This window comes from Melospiza melodia, chromosome 4 (genome assembly GCF_035770615.1).
Source record: "Melospiza melodia melodia isolate bMelMel2 chromosome 4, bMelMel2.pri, whole genome shotgun sequence".
Taxonomy (NCBI): Eukaryota; Metazoa; Chordata; class Aves; order Passeriformes; family Passerellidae; genus Melospiza; species Melospiza melodia.
In genome coordinates, this window is record NC_086197.1 from 20439396 (window position 1) to 20464674 (window position 25279).

General features: G+C 47.9%; 2 long non-coding RNA genes across 3 annotated transcripts in view; both read right to left on the minus strand.

Moving 5' to 3' along the window:
• Nucleotides 1-21575, minus strand: part of LOC134417213 (uncharacterized) — a 48891-nt gene extending 27316 nt beyond the window's left edge. The window contains exons 1-5 of the long non-coding RNA XR_010027534.1: nt 21383-21575; nt 19914-20019; nt 13132-13202; nt 12042-12137; nt 9144-9241 (exon numbers count right to left, since the gene is read on the minus strand). This is a non-coding gene — a long non-coding RNA (uncharacterized LOC134417213). The remainder of the gene's footprint in view (nt 1-9143; nt 9242-12041; nt 12138-13131; nt 13203-19913; nt 20020-21382) is intronic.
• A 119-nt stretch (nt 21576-21694) lies between these two features.
• The window catches only part of LOC134417980 (uncharacterized), a 46979-nt gene continuing 43394 nt past the window's right edge, over nt 21695-25279 (minus strand). For both annotated transcript variants that reach the window (XR_010027660.1, XR_010027659.1), the window contains exons 4-5: nt 22979-23128; nt 21695-22378 (exon numbers count right to left, since the gene is read on the minus strand). This is a non-coding gene — a long non-coding RNA (uncharacterized LOC134417980). The remainder of the gene's footprint in view (nt 22379-22978; nt 23129-25279) is intronic.

The window sequence follows — 25279 nt, forward strand, 5'->3', positions numbered from 1 at the left end:
TGTCAGTGTGAAGCCATTCCCCTGAGCAGTGGGTGTTCTCCACGTTGTGCAGCAGGGGAAACCAAGGCACCACAGGCTCAAATCACTTGCCCAAAACAACACAGTGAAGCTGCACCAGCCCAGCAATAAAGCCCACGGGTTAGGAGATAATGATAGGAACTGTCATTTTCTCATTATTTCACAGTTTGATGAGGGATAACACATTACAGAACAGCAGCTGTCCCTGTCATATTGTTAGCCTTCACTTTTTGGATGTGTGAACACTTTACTGAAGCAGTTGGAAGTGCTGAGTTTTGTTTCTGTGTCCCATGCCTGTGTATTCTTCATGCAAATGCCAGCTACAAGGTGTTGTCATAGTGAGAGATGAGGGCAAAATACATCTATTGTAACACACTCGGCTTGTTCAGTTAATCTTTTTGTCACTCTTCACAGCTTTTCTGTGCTAGGTTTCTGCATGCATTGGAGGTGCCTGGGCAAAAAACATTCAGGGCACTCCATCATACACATAAGCCTCTGCTGAAAATTAATTTCAGATTAGCTTGTGCAAGAATCCATGGACCAAATGCAAGCACACGGCCCAGCCAGGCCAAGGAAAGAGCACTTAAGGGGTTCAATCAATCACAAAAATCGAGCAGTGTTTTGGGCAAAACACTTCCCAACCATGTAAAACCTGCTCCTCATCCTTGGTGTGCCAGGGCATGCAGGTGGTTAAATCAGCTTTTGTCTGCTCTGCAGATCTGCCTTTCCCCTGACTACTGACAACTGCTCACCAGGCTAAACTGGGGTTTGCTCTGGTGGGGTTTTGCTGTTGGCTGTGAGTTTTAGTAAGAACCCTTGGCCAAATTCATTCCTGGCAAAATTCTGACTTGCTCTACAATGATGCAATCACCCCCCTGCAAATCCTGTTACTGGTAGCAGTTCTGACACCTGCTTAAAAATCCCTGTTTTGATCACTTGCAGCCAAAATCAATCCTGTGGTTCCCTTCTGGGGCTCTGCAGGAACCACTAATGTATTCAGGGCTGTACCAAGGGTGGGGCAGAAATCAAGCCAGGTCTGGATGTTCCTCCAACAGAGGCACAAAATGGGGAAAAGAACAAAACAAAGCAGCTCCTCGTGGGTTTGGACATCAGTGGGAGACAAGCAGGGGAGAACTGAATTCCTTGTCCTGCCCCAGACAGGAACATGCCTTGCTGCAATCCCAAATATCCCAAACCCTGAACTGAGCAGACTGAAAGTTCTTGCTTAGCTGATGGATAGGAAAATGAGGTGAGCCTTATGTGATGCAGCAGGGACCTGACTGCACAAAGCCCAAGGAAGCTGTCAGGGTCAGGTTCAGGTTCAGAGCTGCAGCTTTCCATGGAGCAGCAGGGATTCAGCTTCAATGCATCAAATGAAAAAAGCACTGAGCCTGGTTCAGTGGAAGCCCCACACACCTCATCTCCAGGGGCTTGTTCTTGAATTGGGATAAGGAATGCCAAGCCCAACAGCTGGGCTGATTACCTGTCTGCAAGAGGAACATTAGGAAACTTGGAGTGAAAAAAATTGGAACTCATAGAAAATGAAGCTCCAGAAGAGGCACAGCAGAACGGGGCAGTGTGACATGAGCATGGACAACTCTGGAGTTCAGTGACAGCTGAGCAAAGGACTTTGAGGTGACCCTTCAGTTTCACTTAAATGCTGTTGTGGCCCTTAAACCATCTAGAACCCTCAGTCTCACCAGGAGAATGAACTCCCTGGCTCTTCCTTTCTGCCCTTTGCATTGCTCCAAGTTCCCAACACAAGTCCCCTGCAGGGGGACCTGACCCAGATATCTGAAAATGCATTTTTTTACTAAGCAGGGAGGTTCCTCATCCTGGAGAATCTCACATCTTCTGCCCTCCTACAGATAACATGCATGAAGGCAAAAGGCTGAGGCCACTGGCTAAGGAGTGCAAATGACTGGAGTCTGAAGTGTGGCAACGTACACCCCAACCTACCCAACAGGTTTTGGTTAATTGTAAAATAAATGAGCCCTGGCTTTAAAAACGCTTCAACCCAAAACACTGCTCCTCACTTACTTGAGAGAGTTTTTGTTTACTGGTATTGAAAGCACCATATGGGAAACTTATTACAAGTGCCTATTCTTAGCTGAGCAAACGTCACAGCATTGTCACAGCAAAAAGGGATCTCTAAATGCCATCACTAAGGCCTGCTGCCTGAGACTCTGGTCCTGCTGTGCTGGCACATGCCCAGAGATCCTTTAGGCCTTGAACACACAATTGGTGAGCTTTTCAAAGAGTAAGGCCAACACCATCTGATCCCAAACAAGCTCCCCACTCTCAGAGGAAATGAGAAAGAAGGGTGGTGCAAAGGTGTTTGTAAATAGGACATGACAGTGGGCCCCAACATATTTCCAAATTCCGTACAAAAAAGTATTATCCACTTTTTGGTAAAAAAAGTATTATCCACTGCTGGATTTCTTGCTAAGAGTCCATAAATTGGTCTGTGTTACTAATACAGGGCACAGGATGAACTACAGATGTGGCCTCTGAACTATACACTGGGGTCTAAAAAAGATTAATCAGGTAACTTTGGGACAGCTTTAAAAAGCAAGCTGTAACTCTGAGGGCTGCAATTTGGGGAAACCCACATGTCAAAACAGCTCCTTTCCTTGGTAAGTACTGAAAAATATGAACCACTAGCTTGAGGCCACTTTCAGCCAGCCCTCCCCTCAGTTTTCCCATGTATAAAACAGGCACAGAGTTGCAGTTACCTTGCACTGGGTTTTATGCTACAGACCCATATTTAGGAGGGGAAAAATGAAGCTATGCCAGAAGAACTATTTTGAGTCTCTTCATACAAGAAACAGTTTGCAGAACAGGGTTTAGAGATTACTGCATGGCATATTCTATAGCCAGAGATGTAATGCTGCAGGAACTAAATGTGAGCTCTTTAATCCCAAGACATATTTACACAAACGTGTTCTATTTCAAAACCGCCTCTAAATTATTTCAGGCGAGCGGAGAACGCTCCCTCCCCAAAGTGTTAAATTATGCACAGAAATTGCGACTCTGTTCCAGTAAAATGCTCATTCTGATGCTAGATTTATTTTCCCCTCCTGATTAATTGCATGTGCTGAGAAGACCGCAGAGCCCCCGACAACCTGAGGCTGCTTTCCCGAACGCTGCTGAGGTCATGTAAAAAAGCTGCAGAGTGGCCAAGGCAGGCAGCTCTCATAACACACCACAGGGCTGGGATGACACACCTTCTGTACACTCTGACACCTGGGTTCCTTTCCAGAGTACAGACCTTTATGAAGGAGCAATTTTAGTCCACAGACTAATAAGGCAAGACAAGTTGCCCAGGTTGGAAACATGGGAGGAGCCGCTCGGAAGAATGTGGCTCTCAACACACTGAATTAATAATTAACAAGACAGACAGAAGGACATGAAAAAAAAAGAAGAGAGAAGAATGAACTCATTGAGAGCCACATCTCCAGATGAGGCCCAAAGCCACTCTCACAATGTTGCTGTGGAGAACTGTCCACTGAGTGCGACGCCTCTCTGTTTGGGTTCCCAGCCTGTGTGAAAAAGGCAACCACCTTCCTCAGCAACTCCCCATGGTTTGTGTTTCCTCTGGGATCCTACTCACCATGGCCTCACTGCTGTGCTTCCTTGGCACTGTCAGGCAGATGGCAAGCCAAACTCCACCACACAAAGTCCAGGTTTTGTACTCTGACTCCAGCTCACAGGCTTTAATATTCTTGTACTGATATGCAGGAACTCAAGCTGCTGGAAGGATCCAAAGATTAGTGCAATTTACAGGAGGAAAAAATTCAGCAAAGTGTACATAAAGTAGCCTGAGTGCTACTCAAAAAAAAAAAAAAAACCCAAAAAAAAGAAACACCAAAACAACCCAAAAACCCAAAAAAGGCTTGAATACTGCTTTTTGTAAGGGTATGAGGCATTTTGGATCTAGAGGTGATTTTTTTTTTCTTTTGGCTGTGAACTTATGTCATCTTCTGAATCTGGCTCTGCTGGTAAAATCTGTTACCACCCCAAGCCCCTCTGCTGGATGTTGGCCTCTTCCAACTGCCTGTGGAGCAGTTCCAGTGAGCACTCCTCCTTTCCCTTCAGATGAGCTCAGACTGACTATTGCAGCTATTCAAACCAGCCTGCCTGATTTTTGCCTGAAAAGAATTAGGATGTGCTCCCACAGACCGGCAGCTTGCTGGGAGTGGCAGCTTTCAGCCAGGAGACAATTACAGACAGCCAGAAAGCTGCATGTGAAAAGTGGCATCTTCCTACAGCCTTGTTGAAATAAGCAGTTTGGGAAAGCAAATGTGGCAATTCTGGGCCAAATTCTGGCAATGTCTTACTTGTGCTGCCCAGCCTCATCCCCATCCCTGGAAATGTCCAAGGACGGGTTGGATGGGGCTTTGAACAACCTGGGATAGTGGAAGGTGTCTGTGCCCATGGCAGGGTGTGGAATAAATAGTCTTTAAGATCCCTTCCAATGCAGGCCATTCTGTGATTCTGTGATCCTGCACCTTAGCCAGATGCTTGCATCCCCCAAACCAGGCAGTGTGTCCCCTTTTCCCTCCCCAGGGTGCCCTGCATGGTCTTGCACTGCCTTTATTGCTCACCAAAACCACGTGGGGATTAATTCAGCTCATTAACCAAGCACAGAAGGAGTGACTTTTTCAGTGATTTGCCTCAGCATTTGAAGTCTTGTGCTGTGTGACTTCAGCCAGCTCTACCTGTGGACTGGCAGCCAGCAGGGACAGTGACTGTGTGGGACACACTGGTAGCACCCATCCTGGAGCCCTCATAGGGGTGGATGACTGGGAGCAGATCACCTCCCTTCTGCGGCCAGCAAGCCCTCAGACCTGCACAGTCCCCAGCAGATAGCTACAAACTCCAGAGAACTGCATTTACTTTGTTGTGATCCAAGGGAATCGACATTAATTGGAAACATCAATGTAACAGTATCCCTGCCACAGCCCCAGAGCGCTTAATCCTACCAACACTGCTCAAACCAGACAACTTCTGCTGTCTTCAGACAGTCCCAAATTCCAACCTTTGTGGAACGTGTTTAAAGAAGCAAAACCCAAAGGATTATTCCCTTTATATATGTTTATTTACACACATACTTCTCTGTATATACACCTCTATACTGGTATAACTACATTGATTACTAGTCAATATCTTTAGTAAACGATCGTTATTGGCACAAGTCCCAGTGTGGACACAATTATGGGAAGCAAGGTTGTGCTGCTCCCAAAGCCATCAGCAGCCTGAGGCATTCTCTAAGCTATTCAATTTTCATCGGGGTAGTGATTAAAAACAAACAAACAAACAAACCAACCACAAGTGTATCAGAGGTTATAACTAGAATGAGACTTTAGTAGGACAACAGGCAGGCAAACACACTCAGGTGAGTGCCTGGGAGAGGGACAGGGGGGCCTCAGCATCACTGGATTCAGGCAGCTCACCATCAAGCACGAGTCCCTGCAGGACACACCAGGGGCTGCTGAATTTCAGTGCAAGCCTTGCAGAAAGGCAGTCACCCTCACAGGCTGCTCGGTCACAGATGGAGCTCAATTTCCCTGTGCCAGCCCGGGCCCTGCCTCTCCACCTGATCCTGCCCTGCAGAACAAAAGCCTCCTGCTCAGCGGCCACGGGGGACAGCTGTGCACGCCTTGCTGCCCAGCTCCATCCCATTGCGGCTGGGATGGGCATGAGCCTCCTTCCCTGCTTCGCTCCCTGCTGATATCTGCTCGTTTTCAATTTGAAAGCAGTCCCCTTCTTTGTACACACTGAGTAGAGGGGCGGGGATTTGGGAGTCCTTTATATTCCTGACCAATGTGAGCATGCAGATGGTGTTTGCTGGTGATGCTTCACACCCAGCCTGACTCCACTCTTTGTGGATCTGGTTGGTTTGTGCTTTCATTTATTATGGAATACAATCCAGAGCATGAAAAAAGTACAGAATTACTGGCATCTATTCCATGCACTGGTCACACATTGCTATGTAAACTTGCCTATATTCAGGGATTCTCTGTTGATTTAACCACAGGTTAAAGGTAGCAAAACCTTTAAAATTGCACGTGAACATTGCAGTCAATTCTCAAGCAGATGTCTATAAAAGCACATTTAGAAAAACAGAGAAAAACCCCAACTAAACAAAACCAGGTCACTTGAAGCACATTCCAGCTATGAAATACATTTCTCCCTCTCTCCCACTGTGGCAGCTTAAGAATTCCAGAAAGCCCTTGTAAAATGCACTTACCCATCACAATACTTTAGCACACAGTTCCTTCAAGGGCCTGACCCACATGATCTTTAAATTACTCTTCTAATAAGTCTGCATTGATTGAATGGGCATTGGTTGTAATTTTAAATGCTCAACAAGAATGAGTCATTTGTTGCCTTTTTAAATTATTTACTTCCAAGATCTCACCCTTTCCCAGATCCACTACAGTTTTATCCTGGAAACCACTGTCCTGCTCTAATAGAGCAGGGGTCAAGTCAATCTGTACCCTTGCAGCACCATCAAGGCAGAGTGCTGGCAAGAAAGTGGCAGCAGGGACAGGAGGCTACCCAAAGCCCTGCTGGCAGCCAGCTCTCAGCACACAGGTAGGCTTTGGGGATGCTGTGGAGTTTTCTTCTTTTCTTGGTTTGAAGGAAATCTTAATAAAAGCCGGGGGAAAACTTGTCAGTCTGCCTCTGCTGTGCCAAGCTGTAAGAGCTGGAGCAGTTCCTGGCCCCATCCACATCCACATCCTTCTCCTAATTATGTGCAGGGTGGTGGGCTGCCACACCTGAAGGATGGGAGGGCATCCAGAGAAACCTAGGCAAGGTTGAGCTCTGGGCCATGGAATCTCACAGGGTTTAACAGAACCAAGTGCAGGTGCTACACCTGGGTCAGGATAGCTCCTGGGATCAATCCAGGCTGTGGGGTTGGAAAAAGATGGCCTTTAAAGTCCTTTCCAACCCAGGCTATTCTGTGATACCTTAGCAAAGTATCCAGGCTGCCTTGCCAACAGCTTAGGGAGGTTTAGGTTGGTTATAAGGAAAAGGTTCTTTCCCTCAGAGGGTGCTGGGGCACTGAACAGGCTCCCCAGGGAATGGTCACGGCCCCAAGGCTGCCAGAGCTCCAGGAGCATTTGGACAACACTCACAGGGAGAGATTTGTGGGGTGTCCTGTGCAGGGCCAGGGGTCGGACTGGATGATCCCAGTGTGTCCCTTACAGCTCTGCACATTCTGTGATGTTTTTCTTTAAAACAAGAGTAAAGATGTTTGCAAGTCTTATTCACAGAATCAGCGCTCAGCTGTGCTGTGGGAAGGAGAGACAAGCACAGGTACCAACGAGATGAAAAGCTGAATACGAAAACACACAATACACCCAGAAACAGCAGGCTGGGTTTCCAAATGAAGGGGAACGCTGCTGATTTCAGTAGCGCTGCAAGCTGTATGACAAATGACAAGTGTAGCTTATGGAGACACAAAGCAGCTGTTCCTGACAGAAAACCCCTGCGTGCCTGTTCTGTGGAGGGCTGAGAGTGAGCTGGCGAGTCGGGCTTTGATCACCAGAGCTACAAAATCCTGCTGCCCTGGCAGCGCCGGGATTCTGCCATCTGACACAGCTACAGACGTCGGGACACGTCCGCCAGCCCTGGGGCATCACCGAGTCTCCCTTCCAACCTCACTGCCGAACCTTTATCAGGCGGGGCGGGCAAAAAGCCTCGGCACAGCGCTGAGCTGTGCTCCGGAGGGAATGGCCGTGAAACGGGGTGAAAGCGAAACCCGCGGCGCCCTCAGAGCGGCTGGGGGAGGCTTCACCAGCGCTCTGTGAACTGGAGGCCGGCACCGGGAGGCCGGAGCGGTCTCAGCGCCAACCCCAAGGGATGGGGGATCGGGGATGGGAATGCGGATCGGGGCCGGGAATGCGGATCGGGGCCGGGAATGCGGATCGGGGCCGGGAATGCGGATGGGAATGCGGATCGCGGATGGGAATGCGGATCGCGGATGGGAATGGGGGCCGGGACACGGCTCCCGCCGGGAGCGGCTTGCGCGGCTCCTTAAATAGCGGCTATAAATACAACGCCGGCGGCGAGCTCCCATTGGCTGAGCTGCTCTCCAGATTTGCATAAGAGGGCGTGGCCTAATGGCGCGAGGCGGGGCGAGTGGCGTGGTTTGCCCGGCAGGGCCGCAGCGCCCCCTAGCGGCCAGAGAGGGAGCGCACCGCGACCCCCGATCCCCCGTCCCTTGATCCCCCGATCCCCCATCCCTTGATCCCCCGATCCCCCATCCCTTGATCGCCCATCACTTGATCCCCCGATCCCTGAACCCCTGATTCCTCATCCCTTGATCCCTCATTCCCCCCATTCCTTGATCCCCCTATCCCCCCACCCCTTGATTCCCCGATCCCCTATCCCTTGATCCCCCTATCCCCCCATTCCTTGATCCCCCGATCTCCCATCTCTTGATCCCCATCACTTGATCCCCTGATCCCCCATCCTTTGATCCCCTATCCCTTGATCCCCCAATCACCCCATCCCAGACCATCCCCAGCCTGGCCGTGCCTTATCCTGCCGTGCCTTGCACTACTCTCCACCCCTTGGTCTGTGTCCTTGTTCCCGAGGCCACCCTCAGTGCCTCAGAAAAGTTATTAATGAAAACTGAATGAGAAGGCTCTAAAGTTCAAGCAGTGCCCCCCACCTCACAGGATCTAGGTCCATGCAAATTGCATGCAAATTACTCATTGTAAATTGGTATCTTGTGTTTTGATTCTTCACCCCAAAGTGCTGTTGAAATACATTCCATGTATTGGATGATAATCATAATAAATGCACCGAACCATTTAGCAAGGAGAAAAAGGGTACGAAGGGTATAAAAAAGGGTATGAAGGGTATAAAAAAGGGTATGAAGGGTTTACTGTAAAAATGTGAGCCTCAGCACGGGAATTGGAGTTGCTACTTTTGACAAGCAAAGCCTCTACCCTGCTGGCTAGAAAATGTTGTCTCCATTTCAGTTGCAGGTCATAAAAGAGTGTGATGGAAATGGACCCTGGTTTTATGTGCTGAAAAATAGATGTGGGAAAGGAGACTAAATCTGTGGGTATCTGTACCAAAATGGAGGATAAATTCTAAGATCTTACCTCCCCACTCTGATGCTGATGCTCAGCACGGTGCTGTCCCCCTGCCTTGGAGAGGATTCAGATCTGGCCCACAAGCAGCACGTCCTGGTGATGTGTTTCTGGAATTAGGAGGGGTGGGAAGGACAAATAAGACCCTTGGAACTGGGGGTGTCAAGGGTGTGTCACACCACAGTCGGTGATGATCATGCAAACCATAGCTGGGCACAAGGCACTGGAGCACACAGAGCCAGGCCAGGCTGGATGGGGCTCTGGACAACCTGGGATAGTGGGAGGTGTCCCTGCCCATAGCAGGGGTTGGAATGAGATGATCTTTATGGTCCCTTCCAGCCCAAACCAGTCTGTGATTAAAAAAATAGGAAAGCAGGATGCCCCGAGTGTCTGCTTCTTGCAGAGCTGCACTTTCTAGAATCGAGTGTTGTGTATTCACTGGAATTGCCCAAAAATTTCTGAGAACATAGCTCCCCTTTGAAAAAGAGCTGCCAGGTAAAAGAAAAAAAAGTAAGATTCTTTGTGGGAGCAAGATTTTGCTTTCTCATATCCCAAGGGGCTGTTCAGAGACCTCCTTTAGGTCTGTTATCATTGCTGCAAGCTGAATATCTTATTCCAAATGAGGCCAAATTAAGAATGAGGACTGCTGTTGAGTTTTTGCTGACTCACCCTGAAATAATATTAGAAAATATTCATATTTCTTGGCATGAAAATCCAGAATTTTGACAGCTCCTGGAATTTACAGAGTTGCCCTGATTCTTCAGCAAGACACAGACCTTCTCTGCTTTGCCTGCAGGAGGAGGAATCTCTTAGGCAAACAGGAGAGAGATTTCCCATGCCCTGCAGCAGTCACAGGGCCTTACCTCAAGCCCAGCTGACCCCAAAGCCCATCCATACTAAATACTTGACCTTTCCCAAACCTTTGATCTGAAGGGCCTTGAGATTGCTGCTGTGCCTCCAGACTGGTGCTGCACCCACCACAGCACATCCCAGGCTCACCTAAACAAGGGGATCCACACAAACAGTGACTCAGGGGCAAGCAGCAGAGCCCAGACCTGCAGACTGCTGCTTGAAAGGCAGCGGACAAAATCAAAGGCCTGAGTATTCCTTCAGATATAAAATACCCTTTTTGTTTGGTAACAGCTCAGCAGCACAGCTTGGAGGTGGAAATACATGAGGATTGATTTCAAGGCTCCTGTGTGGGGTGTTTTTCTTAGACCTATGGCACTATGAGTCATATGATTATAACAGACTCCCAGCTTTAATGAGAGAAAAGAAAGAGTTTCTGCATCTCATGACTGTGCAGGAAGATGCATTGTGGTAGCTGTAAAGGAGACACACATAAGGGGAGAGAGAGAGAGAGAGAGAGAGAAGACAAGCCAAAAGGCAAAAGGAGCCAGAATCTGTTATATGAACAATAGCTCGAGGTTCCTGAGTTCTTGGCATTGGCTGTGCCTCATCCAGCTCTGAAGGCCAGAGCTGTGAGTGGGGGAATTGCAGCTCTTGTAGGAGTTACCCCTTTCCCACTGAACAGGCAGAACAATGTTTGCCCACACGCTGAGCTCCTCAGTAATTCTGCTTGAGCTGAGGTGACCTAGATCTGCCCGAGAGCCTTACATATTCCTGAGTGCAAACATAAATACACTCTGCTCCTGCATTTAATTTCTGAGCAGCTCTAATTAAGCTTAGCTTTGTTTAAACACATCCAGAGCTCCCTTGGTATTTGGCCTTCAGTGAGAAGACTCTGCCATTCACAAGAAGAGCTGGGCCATAAATGAGAGTGAATGGCAGCTGCTCCTGCACCACTGGTGCTGCTGGTGGAACCTGCGGGTTCTGCTTCTGCTGCAGCCCCAGGGACTTGTCAGAGCCTGATGGGCACTCACAGGGCTTGTGTGCTGAGGGCAAGGGAAGGGAAAACAGAGTGAAAATGCTGAGACCCACAGGCTGCAGGTCTCAGTTGTCATGTTAACTCATGTTTCACGGCTTTGTTGCATTTGTGTGCCGGAGAAAAGCAGGGAATACATTCACAGACCATTGTGTAGCTGGGTTCCGTGTAAATAACAGTTAAAATGGGCAGTTTGTGTTTCTCCCTCTCTCCTGATTTTCCCATTTCAGCTGCCAAAGAGTCCAGACTTTTAATTTATTTTTTTTTCTTGCAAAAATGAGCCATTTCTGATCTCCATCCGCAAGAAATGACATTGATTCGTAAGGCACTCAGACAGACACCTCTGCAGACCAGACCTGGTAAAGGGCTGAAGGCCAGACCTTCCCCTGCTCTGGCAATGTGCCATAACCTCTGTCAGACTCACCCCCACTACCCCTCTATCTCTGCTTCCAAATCACCAAACTTTGCTCCTTATGCCAAAGACTGAGTAGCTCCCAACAGGTACAGCTCTGAGGGAGGGTGGATGGCAAAATCTGCTCCAGCACAGGGCCTTCCCACCCTGCTGCCCCACAAAGTCCCACTGCCAAGGGCCAGCTGGCTGCTTGCACTGACCCTCGAGTCTCCTTGACCTCAGAGATGTCCCACATGCCTGAGGGTGGTGGTGCTGTGGCTGGATTTGAATCCTGTGTCCCAGTGCTCCCTGGGTGTAACAAGGAGGTGCATTTTTGCATCTTGAGCACTGACTCTCCATCCTAGTAGTAAAAGCCAATCTGTCTGAGCAGGGCAGGTAGAGAATGGGGAGCAACTCTTGTGTAGCTGCCCTTTCCCTGCTTCGCTTCCTGCTGATGTCAAAGAGCTCCAGAAGTTGAAGCCTTTTGGAGCTGCACCACCATGGTACCCGTGGAGATGCACTGCCTCACCAGCTGAAACCTACCCAGACCACAGCTCTGTTTGCTCTTGCTACCACAAGAGCAGTTGGTTTGTGTAATGAAACACTTCCTGTGTTGTAATCAAAACCTACTTACGTGGTGCCACAGCAAGGCAGGCTTATCACTTTGCCTGTGCCTTCATGCACTTCCAGAGATGCCAGTTTTCCTCCAAAAGGCAAATAGAACCAGAACCTGGTCATGAGAAAATGCAAGCATTAGAGTAGGAAGGTCTTGTTACATTGATAGATTTAAAGTACAAAATGATAACACATTTTACAGTCACTCATTCCACTGCAAAGTTGCTATGAAGTACTTCAAAGGCTGACTGCTCACCCATTTTAAGGCATAATAAATGACCACACAAGAGGCAGTGCCATAAAGACTCAGATTTGTGATCTATAAGTATTCACACCATCCAGCCAGCCAAGTCCTATCAAATCCTATATTGCTTCTGGCACTTCTACACTCTTCAATGCTCTTGTGAGTGCCAGGTTATCCTGAACTTTATTATATATGGATTTGAACATTTCATCAAGTCCTTCTCTTGCTGGAACAATAAATAACCAGTCCTAACTAGGCACAACTCTGGAAAATTAAAATTGCACTGACGTGGAAAATTAGCCCCTGATAGCAAGACTTCAGCAGCAGGGCCAGTGGGACTGTGCAGGCCAGCCAGGGAAACACTGAAGCTGGTGGTGGCAAGGATTTAGCTGCTTGAAGCAGAGGTGTCTTGTGCTATTTTAGTCATGTGTGTGTGTGTGTCATGCCCAGCCCTTCCCTGCCAGTCCAGAAGGGCATGGGACTCTCAGGGGCTGCGTGTCAGACATGCCAGGCCCATACAGGTGTGTGGGGCACTGTGGGATGTACAAACCAGCCAGTCAGAGGCTGGGCAGGGTAAACAAACCTGCTTAAAATAGCACTGCATGACTCCATTCAGGCAAATGAATGTTGCCTTGGCACGTCTGAAACCCTGCCCTGTGCTGTCACTCCGGTACCTGTGCAAGGCAGGGGAGACTTGGCCTCCTGGGCTACACAGATCACACTGGTGCAGTGCTCAGAAAAAAACAATGTGAAGAAGGAATGATGAGTTGGGTGGAAACTGGAAGGGTGTGGCCTTTTGGAGGGGTCACAGCTTGGGGCTTGAGGGTTTTGGTTCCCTCTAGGTCATGCCTGAGGTGACACCCACCTGGAACAGGGTCCTGCCCACAGCTGGAGGTGTGTGCCTCACTGCCAGGGCTGCAAATGTCCGAGGGGATCCTGCAAAGGGAAAGAGAAGCGAGGCCTCCTCAGCACTGGGGAACTCGTTTTGATCTCAGAGCAAAGAGGCTTCTCCCTGCTGCAAGCGTCTGCAGCAGCCAAGGAGGGGAAAAAAATCGTCTTTGTACACAGAGTTTATAAATAAGTAGGTTACCCCGAGCTGTCCCTGAGTCACGCTGCTGTCATCCCAGGGAAGCAGCTCCGCCAGGCTCTGACCTCTGCCTGCCCGGCAGGATTATGGAGAGGCAGCCCACTGGAGGGGCTGCCTTCAGCCACACCACACAGCTCCACTGCCAGCTCCTCTGGGAACAGGGCACAGCTGTGAATTTGCCATCTTTTCTGGGCTTGGAGAGATGAGTCTTGCCATGCCCCATGCCTCTGCCACATTTCCCATCAATTTGTGATCAGGCAGGGAGGAGAGACCACGCATCCCTGTAGCACAGAAGGCTCTCCCTGGGCAGCCTGTGTAGTTTCCTGGGGAAAGGGGCAATAATTTCAGCTTTTACCTCATTTATAACTGAGCAGAGCATCACTTCAATCTCTCCTCTTATTTCCAGTGATGATATCTGCACCAGAGTCCAGGCACAGCCTCCAGCAGCAACAGAGAGCCCTATGTGGTTTTTAAGTGCTACACATTCCCTGCCTCCGTTTTGGCCCACGGTGCCCTGGGATGTCCCAGCTGGCAGCCCTGGGGCTGGTCCTGACCGCAGAATGGGTGAGCTCACCCTGTGCTGGGGAGAAAATGAGGTCAGCCCTGAGGACGTGAGCTGGGCTCTGGGCATGCTTGCCTGACCTCAGGGCAAGGAAAGGCCCTGGCCAATTGCTCACTGCTGCCAACATGAAGGGACTATTTGCTCAGGAAACGAGAGCAGTGGTGCCATGTGCCACAAGAGTTAACAGTCTGATGCCATCCTTTCGAGTGCTGAGCTGATCTCAGGGGCTGCCACTCAATTTGCAGGTTTTCTGCAGGAAGCAGAACACCCCTGACCTCTGCTTTGGCAAATGCTCTACACAGATGCTTCCACAGGACATCACTGCATCCTCAGAAAGCCCTCGTTGTGCTGGTGTGTGAAGTGGCTTCTGAAGGCAAGGTATGGAGCTGCAGACAGGCAGATGAGAGAGATGGAGCTGGTGCTGGGCCCAGGGAGCTGCAGCAGGTAAACCTCTCCTGCAGCCTCTCCCCATGAAGTGCTAATGCAGAGCAGAGCTTGCAAGCAGTGCCTGCGGCTGCTCAGCACTGTCAGCTCGCCGGCATCTCTCCCAAAACTGCTGAGGCAGCACAGTGTGCCCCAGAAAAAAGTCCTCAGAAACTTCTGTGAAAGCTCAGCTTAATGCTTTACAGTGCAAATTCCTGCTCATGGATGATGGAGGGACAGCCCTGCCCACGTCCCTGAGGTCCCAGTGCAAACAGAGGATGATTAACACACCCCGTGCTGGCCTGGGCTCCTCCTTCAGCCCATGCTCAAGGCTTTGTCTCAGGGGATTGAGTTATCTCTCCAGGGAGCAGGTGGCCATCCCTTGGCACTCTACACAGGTCCAGTCCTTTCCTATATCTCACACCAAGTCTAGGCTCCATTCTTGCCCTGTGTAAGCCTAGTTTGAAGCCTAGAGCATTTCTTTGTATGACCAGGCAGGAGTCTGTGTAGGCTGAAAATGTTTCTCCTCCCAGAGAGAGGCAATTTTAGATGTAAGACCTGTGGCTCTGGCTGCATCTGAGTGGTGTTTCCTCCCAGCTGCTCACGGCCAGAGAGCTCCTGGCTGCAGCCTGGGCTGATGGCTCTGCATCCAATTGCAGCCTCAGGGAGATATTTTTTGGCATCCCATTGTGACTGTGCTTTTTCCTCAGCCACCACAGACCTTTGCTCCAGGCCATTTTGATGCTTTTGGAAGACAGCCTGTGTCTAAAACACAAACACAGCTTTGAGCTGAAAGATCACAGGATGCCTTTGCAAGGAGTTAAATTTGCAGCTATGAAAAAACAAAAGCAGCAGTCTAAGCAGGTTTACTTAGGGCTCAAAAAGCAACCTGACATTTGAAGTCTGTCAGGTATTTTCAGAAGTCTGCCTCTATCAGCATCAGCTCTACCCATGGAGTTGCTTTGTGTCGGTGCTTATGTTCTATGTTGCCATTTTCCCCAGCACAACCACTGTGTATCAGTGGGGATGTCACAAAATGCCTTCTGAAGGCTGGAAAGAAAGAATGAAGGGTTGGGGAGCTAGGAAAAAACAGGTACAAAGCTCTCATGGCATTTGAGCAGGAAAGCTTTGGACACCCACCCAAAGCCAGATTGTCCTCATGGTACCTTGCTGGTTCTCAAAGCATCCAGTTAAAGATGAGCCCTGCTGCATCCCTCAGGAGCTGGCACTAGGTATGCAGCAAACAGATAAGGATGGCTACAAGCTTCCAGGACACAAAAGAAGCACCACCTATTTTCCCTGGAATTCAGATTATTCATAACATGCTAGTGATAATTTTGCATCTCACCTAACAGGTGGTCTATTAAGGTTTCTTGGCTGCAGTTGCAGAAACAGTTCTTCTGGGCTTTACAAGCAGCATTTATCATGGCTGGCAAGGTAATTTATTTGTGTCTTAAATACTTGTAATTAGACTGCCTCATAGCTAGTACAGTGAGGAACAAAACAGACTTCAGTAACACACAGATAAATAATTCAAAAAGCATTCCTTAAAAGAAGCATTTGTTTTTCCTCTCTGTTCCCACTGTCACTTTGAGTTCCTTGATCTAAAAGCTGGGATCAGTCTCCCCGGGGTTTGCAGGTCACATAGCTGCCACCCCTCCCGGGAAGTTGGAAAGTTCAGAGAAAACCAAAGCATTTGAGAAGGAAAGAAGTTCTGTAATGTCAGCTTCTCTATTCTGGAGAGCCAGCTCCCAGCTGCTGCCTCTCCAATAGCTACTCCACCCAGCCCTCAGATAATAATCACAAGCTATTTCACCAGCTCTGTTTCCTTCTACATTTTTGCTGTTAACTCCATCAGCTGAATTGATAGCATTTAGCTCAAGAGCACAGAGACTTACAGAGCAAAATGTTGTTATTTGGGTTCTGGGTGATAAAAAGTGATGCTCCTTGTCCTGCAAACTACACAAGCATGTGCAAACCTTTGTTTCAAGGAGTAAGAGTAAAGTTAAGCAGGACTGTTGAAGAGACAGGGCCAAAAATGCATGGGGTGCTTTGCCAGGGTGAGCTGATTTCCTACATGGATGTGGATGTTTGTACTGTTACATTTGCAGGAGAAATCACTGCTGTACCCTGCCCTTCAGGCTGTCCCTGGGGGAGGAACAGCTCTGCTGTCCAAGGGCCCAGCTCTCCTGCTCCCACTCAAGCAAAAATCCCTCTGAGAGCAAGAGTTGAGATGGCAGAGTGGAAATTGCAAAACTGGATTCAGATTGGCACCTGGTCAAAAGCCAGGAATCTTCAGTGATAAAACATTTTTGTTTTTCAAAGCATGCATCAGATTTGGAAGCATATTTTAGCTTTCAAAAGTGTCATTTTCTCCCTCAGTTGCTCACAGTTTCCCTCACACACAGGATTATTTTAGCAGCCCCAAATACGTGTATCTGCATGTGCAAACTTCAGCTGCACGTTAAAGAGACACTGCCCAAAACTCTTCAGTCCTCATGAAGTGAAACTCAGTGTCTGACATGGAAAGTTTGTTTTAGCTTAAGCTCCAATAATTCAATCCATCTGCCACAGAGACCTAATAAAACTCCTTTTGCTGGACTGGTTTTCTCTAAGGCTTCCCTTCATCTGAGCAGGTCTCTAGGGTTGCTTTTCCTGGCCACATTTGCTGTACACAAACAGCATCCATACTCAGGACCTGGTGCTTCCCAACAAAATCATCCTTGTGAAACCCAGGAGGGTTTTTTCTCTCACCTGCTCATGTGACATGCCTTCAGAACATCATCTCTAGTGTCCCGGTGTCTAACCCACATCTGCAGGGCTCTGTGAAGCTGGAGAGATGCACACATTTTCCCAAGGGAGCAAAGAGCACTTGAGCCAGCACACCAAGGAAACAGCTGAGAGAGGGTAACTGTGCACACAGAACAGCACAGGCATGTCCCCACCTGTCTGAGGGCTTCCCTCAAAGCCCACTAAAGAGCTCAGTGTACTCCTTTATTCTCAAGGGTTTTTTGGGTGTCTCAGTTGTCCAGACAGAGCAGAAGTTCTCAGTGCCCTGGGACAAGTCCATGCCCAGCTGGCCAAGCTTGGCCTGCAGTAGAAACCTCATTTTTTCCCAAAGGTCCCTGTACCCTCCACAGACTGATTCCTCACTGGGTGAGGAACACTTTGTCCTTTCCCTGGCATTCAGTCCTGAGAAAACTAATCCAGCCTGAGCAGCAGCCTTCTCCAAATCCAAGGGCTTTCCATCTGCATGGAAAGCAGCTGTGTTCAAGAGCTTTCCATTCCATGCCACCATGTCAAATGAAGGTGTTTCCACCCCCTAGCCCCCATCTCAATTTCAATGTGGCAGGGAAATAGGGATGAGAAGGTGAAGCAGCCCTCCAGACAGGGCTGTTCTGCTGGCACAGGGGGGCTGACAGAGGCCCTGCTGTCACAGCATCACAGTGCCACAGAGCAGTCTGGGTTGGAAGGGACCTTAAAGATCATCCAGTTCCACCACCTGCCACGGGCAGGGACACCTTCCACATCCCAGATTGCTCACAGTTCCGTCCAGCTTCTTGGACACATCCAGGATGGGGCAGCCACAGCTTCTCTTGGCAGACTTCACACACCTGTGTAGCCAAAATCCTCTCATTAACATTCAGCAAATGACAGCAGATGCCAGATAGGAGAGGGACACTCAGCTGGGTGGATTTCAGAGTGTGATGTGTTCTCTCAATGATTGCTTGACTTGTGGGACAGTATGGAATGCCAAAGGTGTGACGAACACCCCAATCCATTAAAATTGGCGATGGCAATTTGGTGATGGTAATTTTCAGCAATACAAACATGGGGAAGGTGTCCTAACCTTCTGCTCAGGGTGAGAGCACTCCAGGCTGTGTTCTGCCAGCTTTATTTATCCTGATTTTGATGGGAACAATCAGGGACTGGAGCAATAGATGCTGCAGGTCGATGACAGAGTCTGGCACACAGGGGTGACCAGAGGGTTACAATTTCTCCTCACTGAGCTGATAGAAGTAGCTCAGATATCTCTGCTAAGCTCCCATTTATGGGATGGTTTGGCTGAACACCCTCTGCTTCATCACATTGCTTAGTTAGTTCTGGTGTTACACAGCACTGCTTTCTAGCAGCTACTGCAAGGATGAGAGTTTCCCCGTGGGGAAAAGTTGATTACAATAAAATCAGCAGCACCTTGCCATTAATTTCATGGCTGTAGGTTTTGACTGAAGAAAATCTCTACAAGTCTTTGAGTATTTTGATTCCATGAAGAGCATGCAACCAGAAAAAGACTTTGCTCAAGAAAAGTATCTGTAAACAAAAGGGAGCTCAGCTAAAACTGGAAGATGTGAGTCTGAACAAACTCAGCACACCCAGTATCTGCCAGTCTGATTTGTAGGCAGGAAGTTCCAAAATGATTGCTGTTTGGGCAAGAACAGAAGTTTGGGCTCCATTTCTGAGCTAGATAATCGATATGGGCTGAGGCCAAGCCCCACAGCTTTTCTAAGGCTAGGCTATTTCTTGCTTCATATTATTAGGCACAAGAGACAGAGCTGACTTGGATTTACAGAATCTTGGCTCAGACACAGTTAGCATTAGCATGACTACTGAGGATGAGTGTATTCTCAGTTAAGGCCCCTTCAGGAATTGGGTTTTTTCATGGAATTTCAAAAGCCCAGTGGAGGTGCAGCGTTCATTTCCACCACAACATCACTGGGGTGTTGCATGGGGAGGTATAGGATTACATCCAGGGTACACTGGGGTTTTAGTTTTTCCTTATTTCAGCCCTAAAGCTGAATCAGCCCAGACAAATCCCAGAACTGCTGCCCCTCTGCATCCATGCTGCTCCTGCCTGTGGTCAGGCTTTCCAGCATCAGGAGCTGCAGAGGCTTCCATCGGACACCCGAGTTCCTGCAGAAAAATCCTTTCCAAAGTGGTTTTCCCTGTGCTGCACTGCTGAAATGCAGCTGACTGGAGAGAGCTGGATGCACTGCAGACACACCACAGAGCAGCTCTAAATTTGAAGGGAAGAATAACTCCTCCCAATAAAAACTCCAAGGGGAATCAAGGCAGTGGTTTTGGCAACAGCCAGGATAAAAAGCATCTTTTTCTCTGGGAGGGTTGTCTGGAGAGTTTTTGGATGGCTCTGAGAACAGTTTTCCACCTTATCCAAAAGATGGCACTGTGAACATTGCAGCCAGTCTCTGCTCCTGCCCGGGTCTGGCCCTGCTCAGCTCCAGAGGGCTGAGCTCACAGCCCACCCTGCTGTGGCACCCAGCTTTATACAGCATTTCCATAGCTGATTGTCTTTGTCCCAGAAAAAGAGTACATCAGAGCCTGACTTGGCTCAGGCAGTGTTTGATTCCTCTAAAATCCAATTCCTAAGGTTTTGGAGAAGCTTTGTGTTTTAAAGTGAATTAGGAGACAGGGAGAAACAGGAGAGGGATGAGGGGGAGAGGGAATGAGAAGCTATGAGAAGGAGCAGATGAGAACACAGGGGCTAGATTTGGGAGAGGAGAGGAAAGCAAAGGAAGGAAGGTGACAGGGTCCCTCCTTTGCTCACCATGAGAATTACCTGGCTTAACACCTGGAGGGGACATCTGTGGCTGCCCAGAGCAGGATGGACCTTACACTTGGCCAGTCCAGCTCCAGCCTCACTCACACTGCATCCCAATAGAGACCTTTGTGGAGAGACATGATAGTAATGTATCAGATTTTTAGGCAAGTACAGGAACATCACACAGGAGTGCTGGACAGGAAGTGAGAAATTTTGTATTAGCTTGAAACTACAGAAGTTTAATTATACTTACATGCCTTTCAGTCCAATTTGTGGATTTTATGATGACCCCAGAGGGTTGTTGGTTTGAGTTTAATTGACCTATTTGCAATTGAGCCAGTTCATTCCCACAGCTGGGGACACTTTTTTCACAGATTCCAATTCAGTGATTCAAGCTTCTGAGGCCAAAGGGACCATTAGATCATGTAGTCTGGCCTCTTGCATATGGACTTTCCTCCAGACATTCTTCTGAGCTGCACAAGATGTGCCTGGCAAAAGCCTGCATCCCAAAAAGAAGCTCAGGATGGACCAATGTTCCCAGGGATGGGCAATGCACCATTTCCCTAAATCACTAGTTCCTGTGGGCAATCACTCATTTGGAGATTTCAGTGTAAGCATCATCAGGATCTTGATCATCCAAGGCATCACTTGACCCAAAAATGTTGAATGAACAGTGCCTGATGAACATGCTATTAATTCTTTAAAGCAAAATTTTTAAAATATAAATTGGATTATGAAGTACTTAGGAGACGTTAATTTTGCTGAGTGGTCTGATTAGCTCCACATCCAGACAGAGCAGACTAAACAGCAGGAGTCATCAGTTGTTCTCTCAGCTTTAACTCATATTTTTGTGAAAACTCAAGCCCTTCGGAGCAATGGCATGTACAGCAGGCAGTTTTTTAGTTACCCTTTAGAAGCTGTGACTGGGAAATGCCCTGGTAGGACACACAGATGGCTCTTTCCACACGCTGCTTGGCAGATGTGCAGGAAAATTACACTGGAAAGTTGGCTCTCAGCTGGGCTTTGCAGCGAGGTGCTAAATGCATGGGCTGTAACACTTTGTGATGACATGCTTTGGGTTGTTGGCCTGGTTTTTATCAAGTTTCTTTGCCAAATTACAAACCCAGTTGCTGGTTGGAAGCTCAAAATCTCACGTCTTTACAAAAAGCAAGGGGTGAACTGAAGAGATGTCTCCCATCAGCCTGGGATGTGGTGCTGCCTTCTAGGGTGCAGCTCTGCCTGTGGGCACAGGCACAGCTCTCCCAGGTCTAACAATGTCTCCTTAGCCCCTCCAAACTCCCTTTAATGTTCCTCTTGCTTTAACCCCTGGCCTCCTTCCCTCCTCCCAACTCTTCTCTATTGCTTTTTTCTACAGCTCTCCAGGACAGTCCCTTCCCTCACAGCCGTGACCTGAGGGAAAAGAGGATTTTCTTCCTCACTGGGGACCAAATGCCACAAGATAACTTTTAATAAGGCAAAACACTCACCTGTCAATCTGAGACATAAGGAAACATGGCCAACTCAGACATCGGGCTTCTCTTCACACTGCAGTCAAACTCACTCCCCACAAATGCAAGCATTGCAACAGCCCTGCAACATGTCCGAAAGTCTGTCCAGGGAGCTGGGAGAATCCTCTGTTCCCAAAACTGAAGCCTTCAGTGCACACACAGTGTATGTAGGGCTGGGCCATGCTGGTTAGAAGCACTTTATGTCTTTGCAGCCTGCCTGGGCACCAGGGCTGTGCCATAGACAAGGGGCTCCTTCTCTGTTGTGCTTCCTCTTCTGCCAGCACCAAGGCATGCTGCTGCTTTCCAGGGATTCAGGCAATTTGGGGAGTTCTGGCTGACCTTTGATGCTATTTAGGCCAGGCTGGATGGAGCTGTGAGCAGCCTGGTCCAGGGGAAGCTGTCCCTGCCTGTAGCACAGGGTTGGAACTGGAGAATCTTTAAGGTGCCTCCAACCCAACCCGCTTTTGATTCTGTGATTCCGTGATTCCATGATTATTCTTATTACAGTTATTTGACCAAGAGAAGCAAGAAACTGGGCTCATAAAAAAAATTGAGGGCAAGACACATCACACCTGCTGGCCACAGGACAGTGAAACTCTGATGTGGCAGTCTCAGCCAAAGGTTAGGTCTCAGCTTCTCAGCAGAAATGAGGAATGCTGTCACTAAAAGAAACTGCAAAGGGAATTTTAAATTAAATTGTGATTTTAAAATTTAACAGCATTTAAATTTTAACTAGTCCAGCTCTCGGCAAAATGAATGCAGTCTTTCTGTTCCAGCGTGGAATGGGCCAGATCCTGCAGCTGTAGTCAGTGGCCCTCTCTGCTGGAATCAGAGGGACTTAATTGATTTGTAGCAGCTGAGGGTCTGCCAGCTCAGGCTCTCTCTTGGAAACACACCACTCCAATCTGGCTGGCAGTGCAGCCTTGATGTTTCATTAATTCACAAGAAAGCTCCTGCCAGGCCAGACACACGTGGCTGAAAAAAAAAAAAAAAAAAAAAAAAAAGAAAGAAAATTACTCAAAAACTTGTTATCATCTGTCATGTTATTGAAGCTAATTTAAAAAACACTTCCCAGGCTCCCAATCTCAAAGGATGTTGTTTTTCTCTCTGTGTGCCTGTGTTAGGAAACCACCAGTCTGACTGTGTTTTCAGGCTCTGTTTCTCTCAGGAGGGCGAGGGCAGAGAGTCAGTGAGGGGGAAAGGGAAAGACCCTTCAAGCCCTGCCAGCACAGAACCATTCCCCACACTTGGGCTTTGTCCTTCAGAGTTTGAAATGACTCATTGATAAAGGTTCCCACTGCTTCCTTTGGGAGATATTTAGCAGCCCTTTCAGGCTTCAGTGTTGGGATGTTTTTCTTGATAGTCAGCCTAGACATTGCTTTGCTGCGTTTCCTCCCATTGCCCCTGGTTACACCTCGTCCCACCCTAAACAATTCCTTTTCCCCACCTTGTGTTGATACTGTGCATATCAGAAAAGGAGGGGGTGACTGACACAGGGATAACACAGAAACTTGTTTTCAGTCCCGCCTGCATAATAATTTCCAGCCAGAGTTGGAGCCACATATTACTACTTACCCATCATCTTTTGGACAAAGAATGAAGACAAAATGACATCAGGGCTGTCTCAAGGATTTAACCATCTTCCACCTGCTGTCCATTCCCTTCAGGTACCATCACCACCTCTGGGAACTGGGCTTCTTGGTCCTTGCTCTTTTTAGTGGCTCACTGTAAAAATTGAGCGTAACAGAAGCTAAAAGATCCCTCTGGATGAGGCAGCATATGGGAAAAAAAGGATTTAATGGCAGCATTGTATCATAACCACAATCTGAAAGTACTTGAAACTTGTGTTTATTGACTTCTCTGCTGCAGTAACAGCCTGGCAAAACAAAAGGCAAGAAAAGCTGACAAATGCAGGGATACAAATGCAGTGCAAAACAAAGCACAGCCAACAGCTTTACTGATGAGAGATGCACTTTTCCTTCCTGCTTTATAGCAACTGTGCAGCTCCCTCTGTGCTGCTGAAGTGCAGCACAGATTTTTGGCTTATCAATTAAAGTTGTTTCCAAAGCTGTGCTTTGAATAACTCCAGAAGTTTTGGGGTAATATCTCACCCTTCCCAGGTCTTTTGGCTTCCTTATGTGATAGACCCAGGATTTAAAGGCACTGCTCAAAATGCAAACAAAAATGTTGATTTTGTTTTTGGCAAAGACACAGCAAAGAGAAGTTGTCATTAGCCTGACACTGCTGCACTGTGATATTCTCTGTAAAAAGCATCACCTGCAGAACTGGGATGGACAGGAAAGGAGGAGAGAACTCATCTGATGTGCTGGTGTGACCCACAAACAGATTTTGGAGGAACAACTCCAGAAACACCTATCCATTAATATTTCTGCACATAATGCCTTACAGCATCAAATCAGGTCACCAGAATGGGTTAATTTTGGGGAAAGATTCAAATGTAATCAGCCTGGGAGAAAGCGGCACCTCAGAGGCAGGAGATGGGAACTGTTTTGTCTCTTCATACATGACTTCAGTGGACTTTCTCCTCAGATTTTTGGGTCATTGAAAGCTTTGAGCTGCTTGGGCTTTGTTGGTGCCATCTGGGTGGTTCAGTAGAATGTAAAAATCAGAGAGGTCAATACCTCACCTCTGGGGAAGGGCAGGAATGCTGCCTGCATCCTTCAGCGCCGAGGGGAAGCACAGGCATCTCCCCTGGTGGCAGAAATCACACTCCTCCCTGGCCTCCTGCAGGGCAGCAATCCTCCATCCAGGGAAGATGCTCAAAGCTGAGGGACTAAATTGTTCAAGTCTGTGGAAAAAAACAGTTTCTGCAGAAAGAACTGGAGCAAGGTTTTCTTGCTGACAGCAGGGTTGAGGCAGAAGCACAGCTTTCCATATCTGGATTAAAACTAGGCATTTAGAGTCTGGATTTAAATTTCATAACACTCTCATAATGAGGGAAATCAAAAGGGCCTTTGGGATCTCAGCACTCCTGGGTTTACAGGGAGCTGGGATCTAAAAAAAATTGCTTTGAAAGCCAGGCTCTAGACAGGATAAACATATTCCTGGGGACAGATCTGATTAGGTGAGCTCCTCTGAAGGGGAGCCATGGTATAAATAGAGCTGTGGTTGGCCTTTCTGACTCAGCTAATCTGATCATTACCTCCTGCTGGCCTTGAGGTCACCCTATCTGACCAGCTCTGCTGACCCTTGGAATATCCCAGCAGCTCCCACTCCAGCAGGTAACTTGCCAGGGGCTTATAAAACCAAAGAAGAAAGCAAATTGAGAGAGGGAAAGCACCCTGCAAAATCTTTTCAAAATCCCTTCCTTCCTCATGCAAAATGGATGTTGCTTCTGAAGAACTCTCAAGGGAAAATCACTGACCTATGTAGCAATTGTTTCTTTTCTTTTAAACATTGCATACAGGCATGTGTACATAGAAAAGTATAAATTAAACAGACTTCAGTGTGCATCAATGCAAATGTGGAATTACTGAGCAATGCTTGTGATGAGAACAATTAAAATAAACTTTATTATTAAAACACACTTAACAGTCTGTGCTGATAAGTTTGACAGTCTCAGAAATTTGGCTGCCACAGAGCCAAATTTCTTCCTTTCTTGAAGAAATTATTGTTTTGCAAAGGATTAAAAAAAAAAAGTCAAAAACCCAAGCCCAGATAATCTTTTCCTGTTCAGGAAAGTGGTTCTGGAAGCTAGAACAAGTGAGGATTTGCAGCATGGAGATGTAAGATGGAGTGACACAGCAGAGCAGTGACAGATGGGGTGAGACCCTACAAAAATTACCAAAACTACACTGGAAGAAAAAAAAAAAAACCCAAGATCTCTTGTAAGTACTGGCAGTGCACACAACCAAT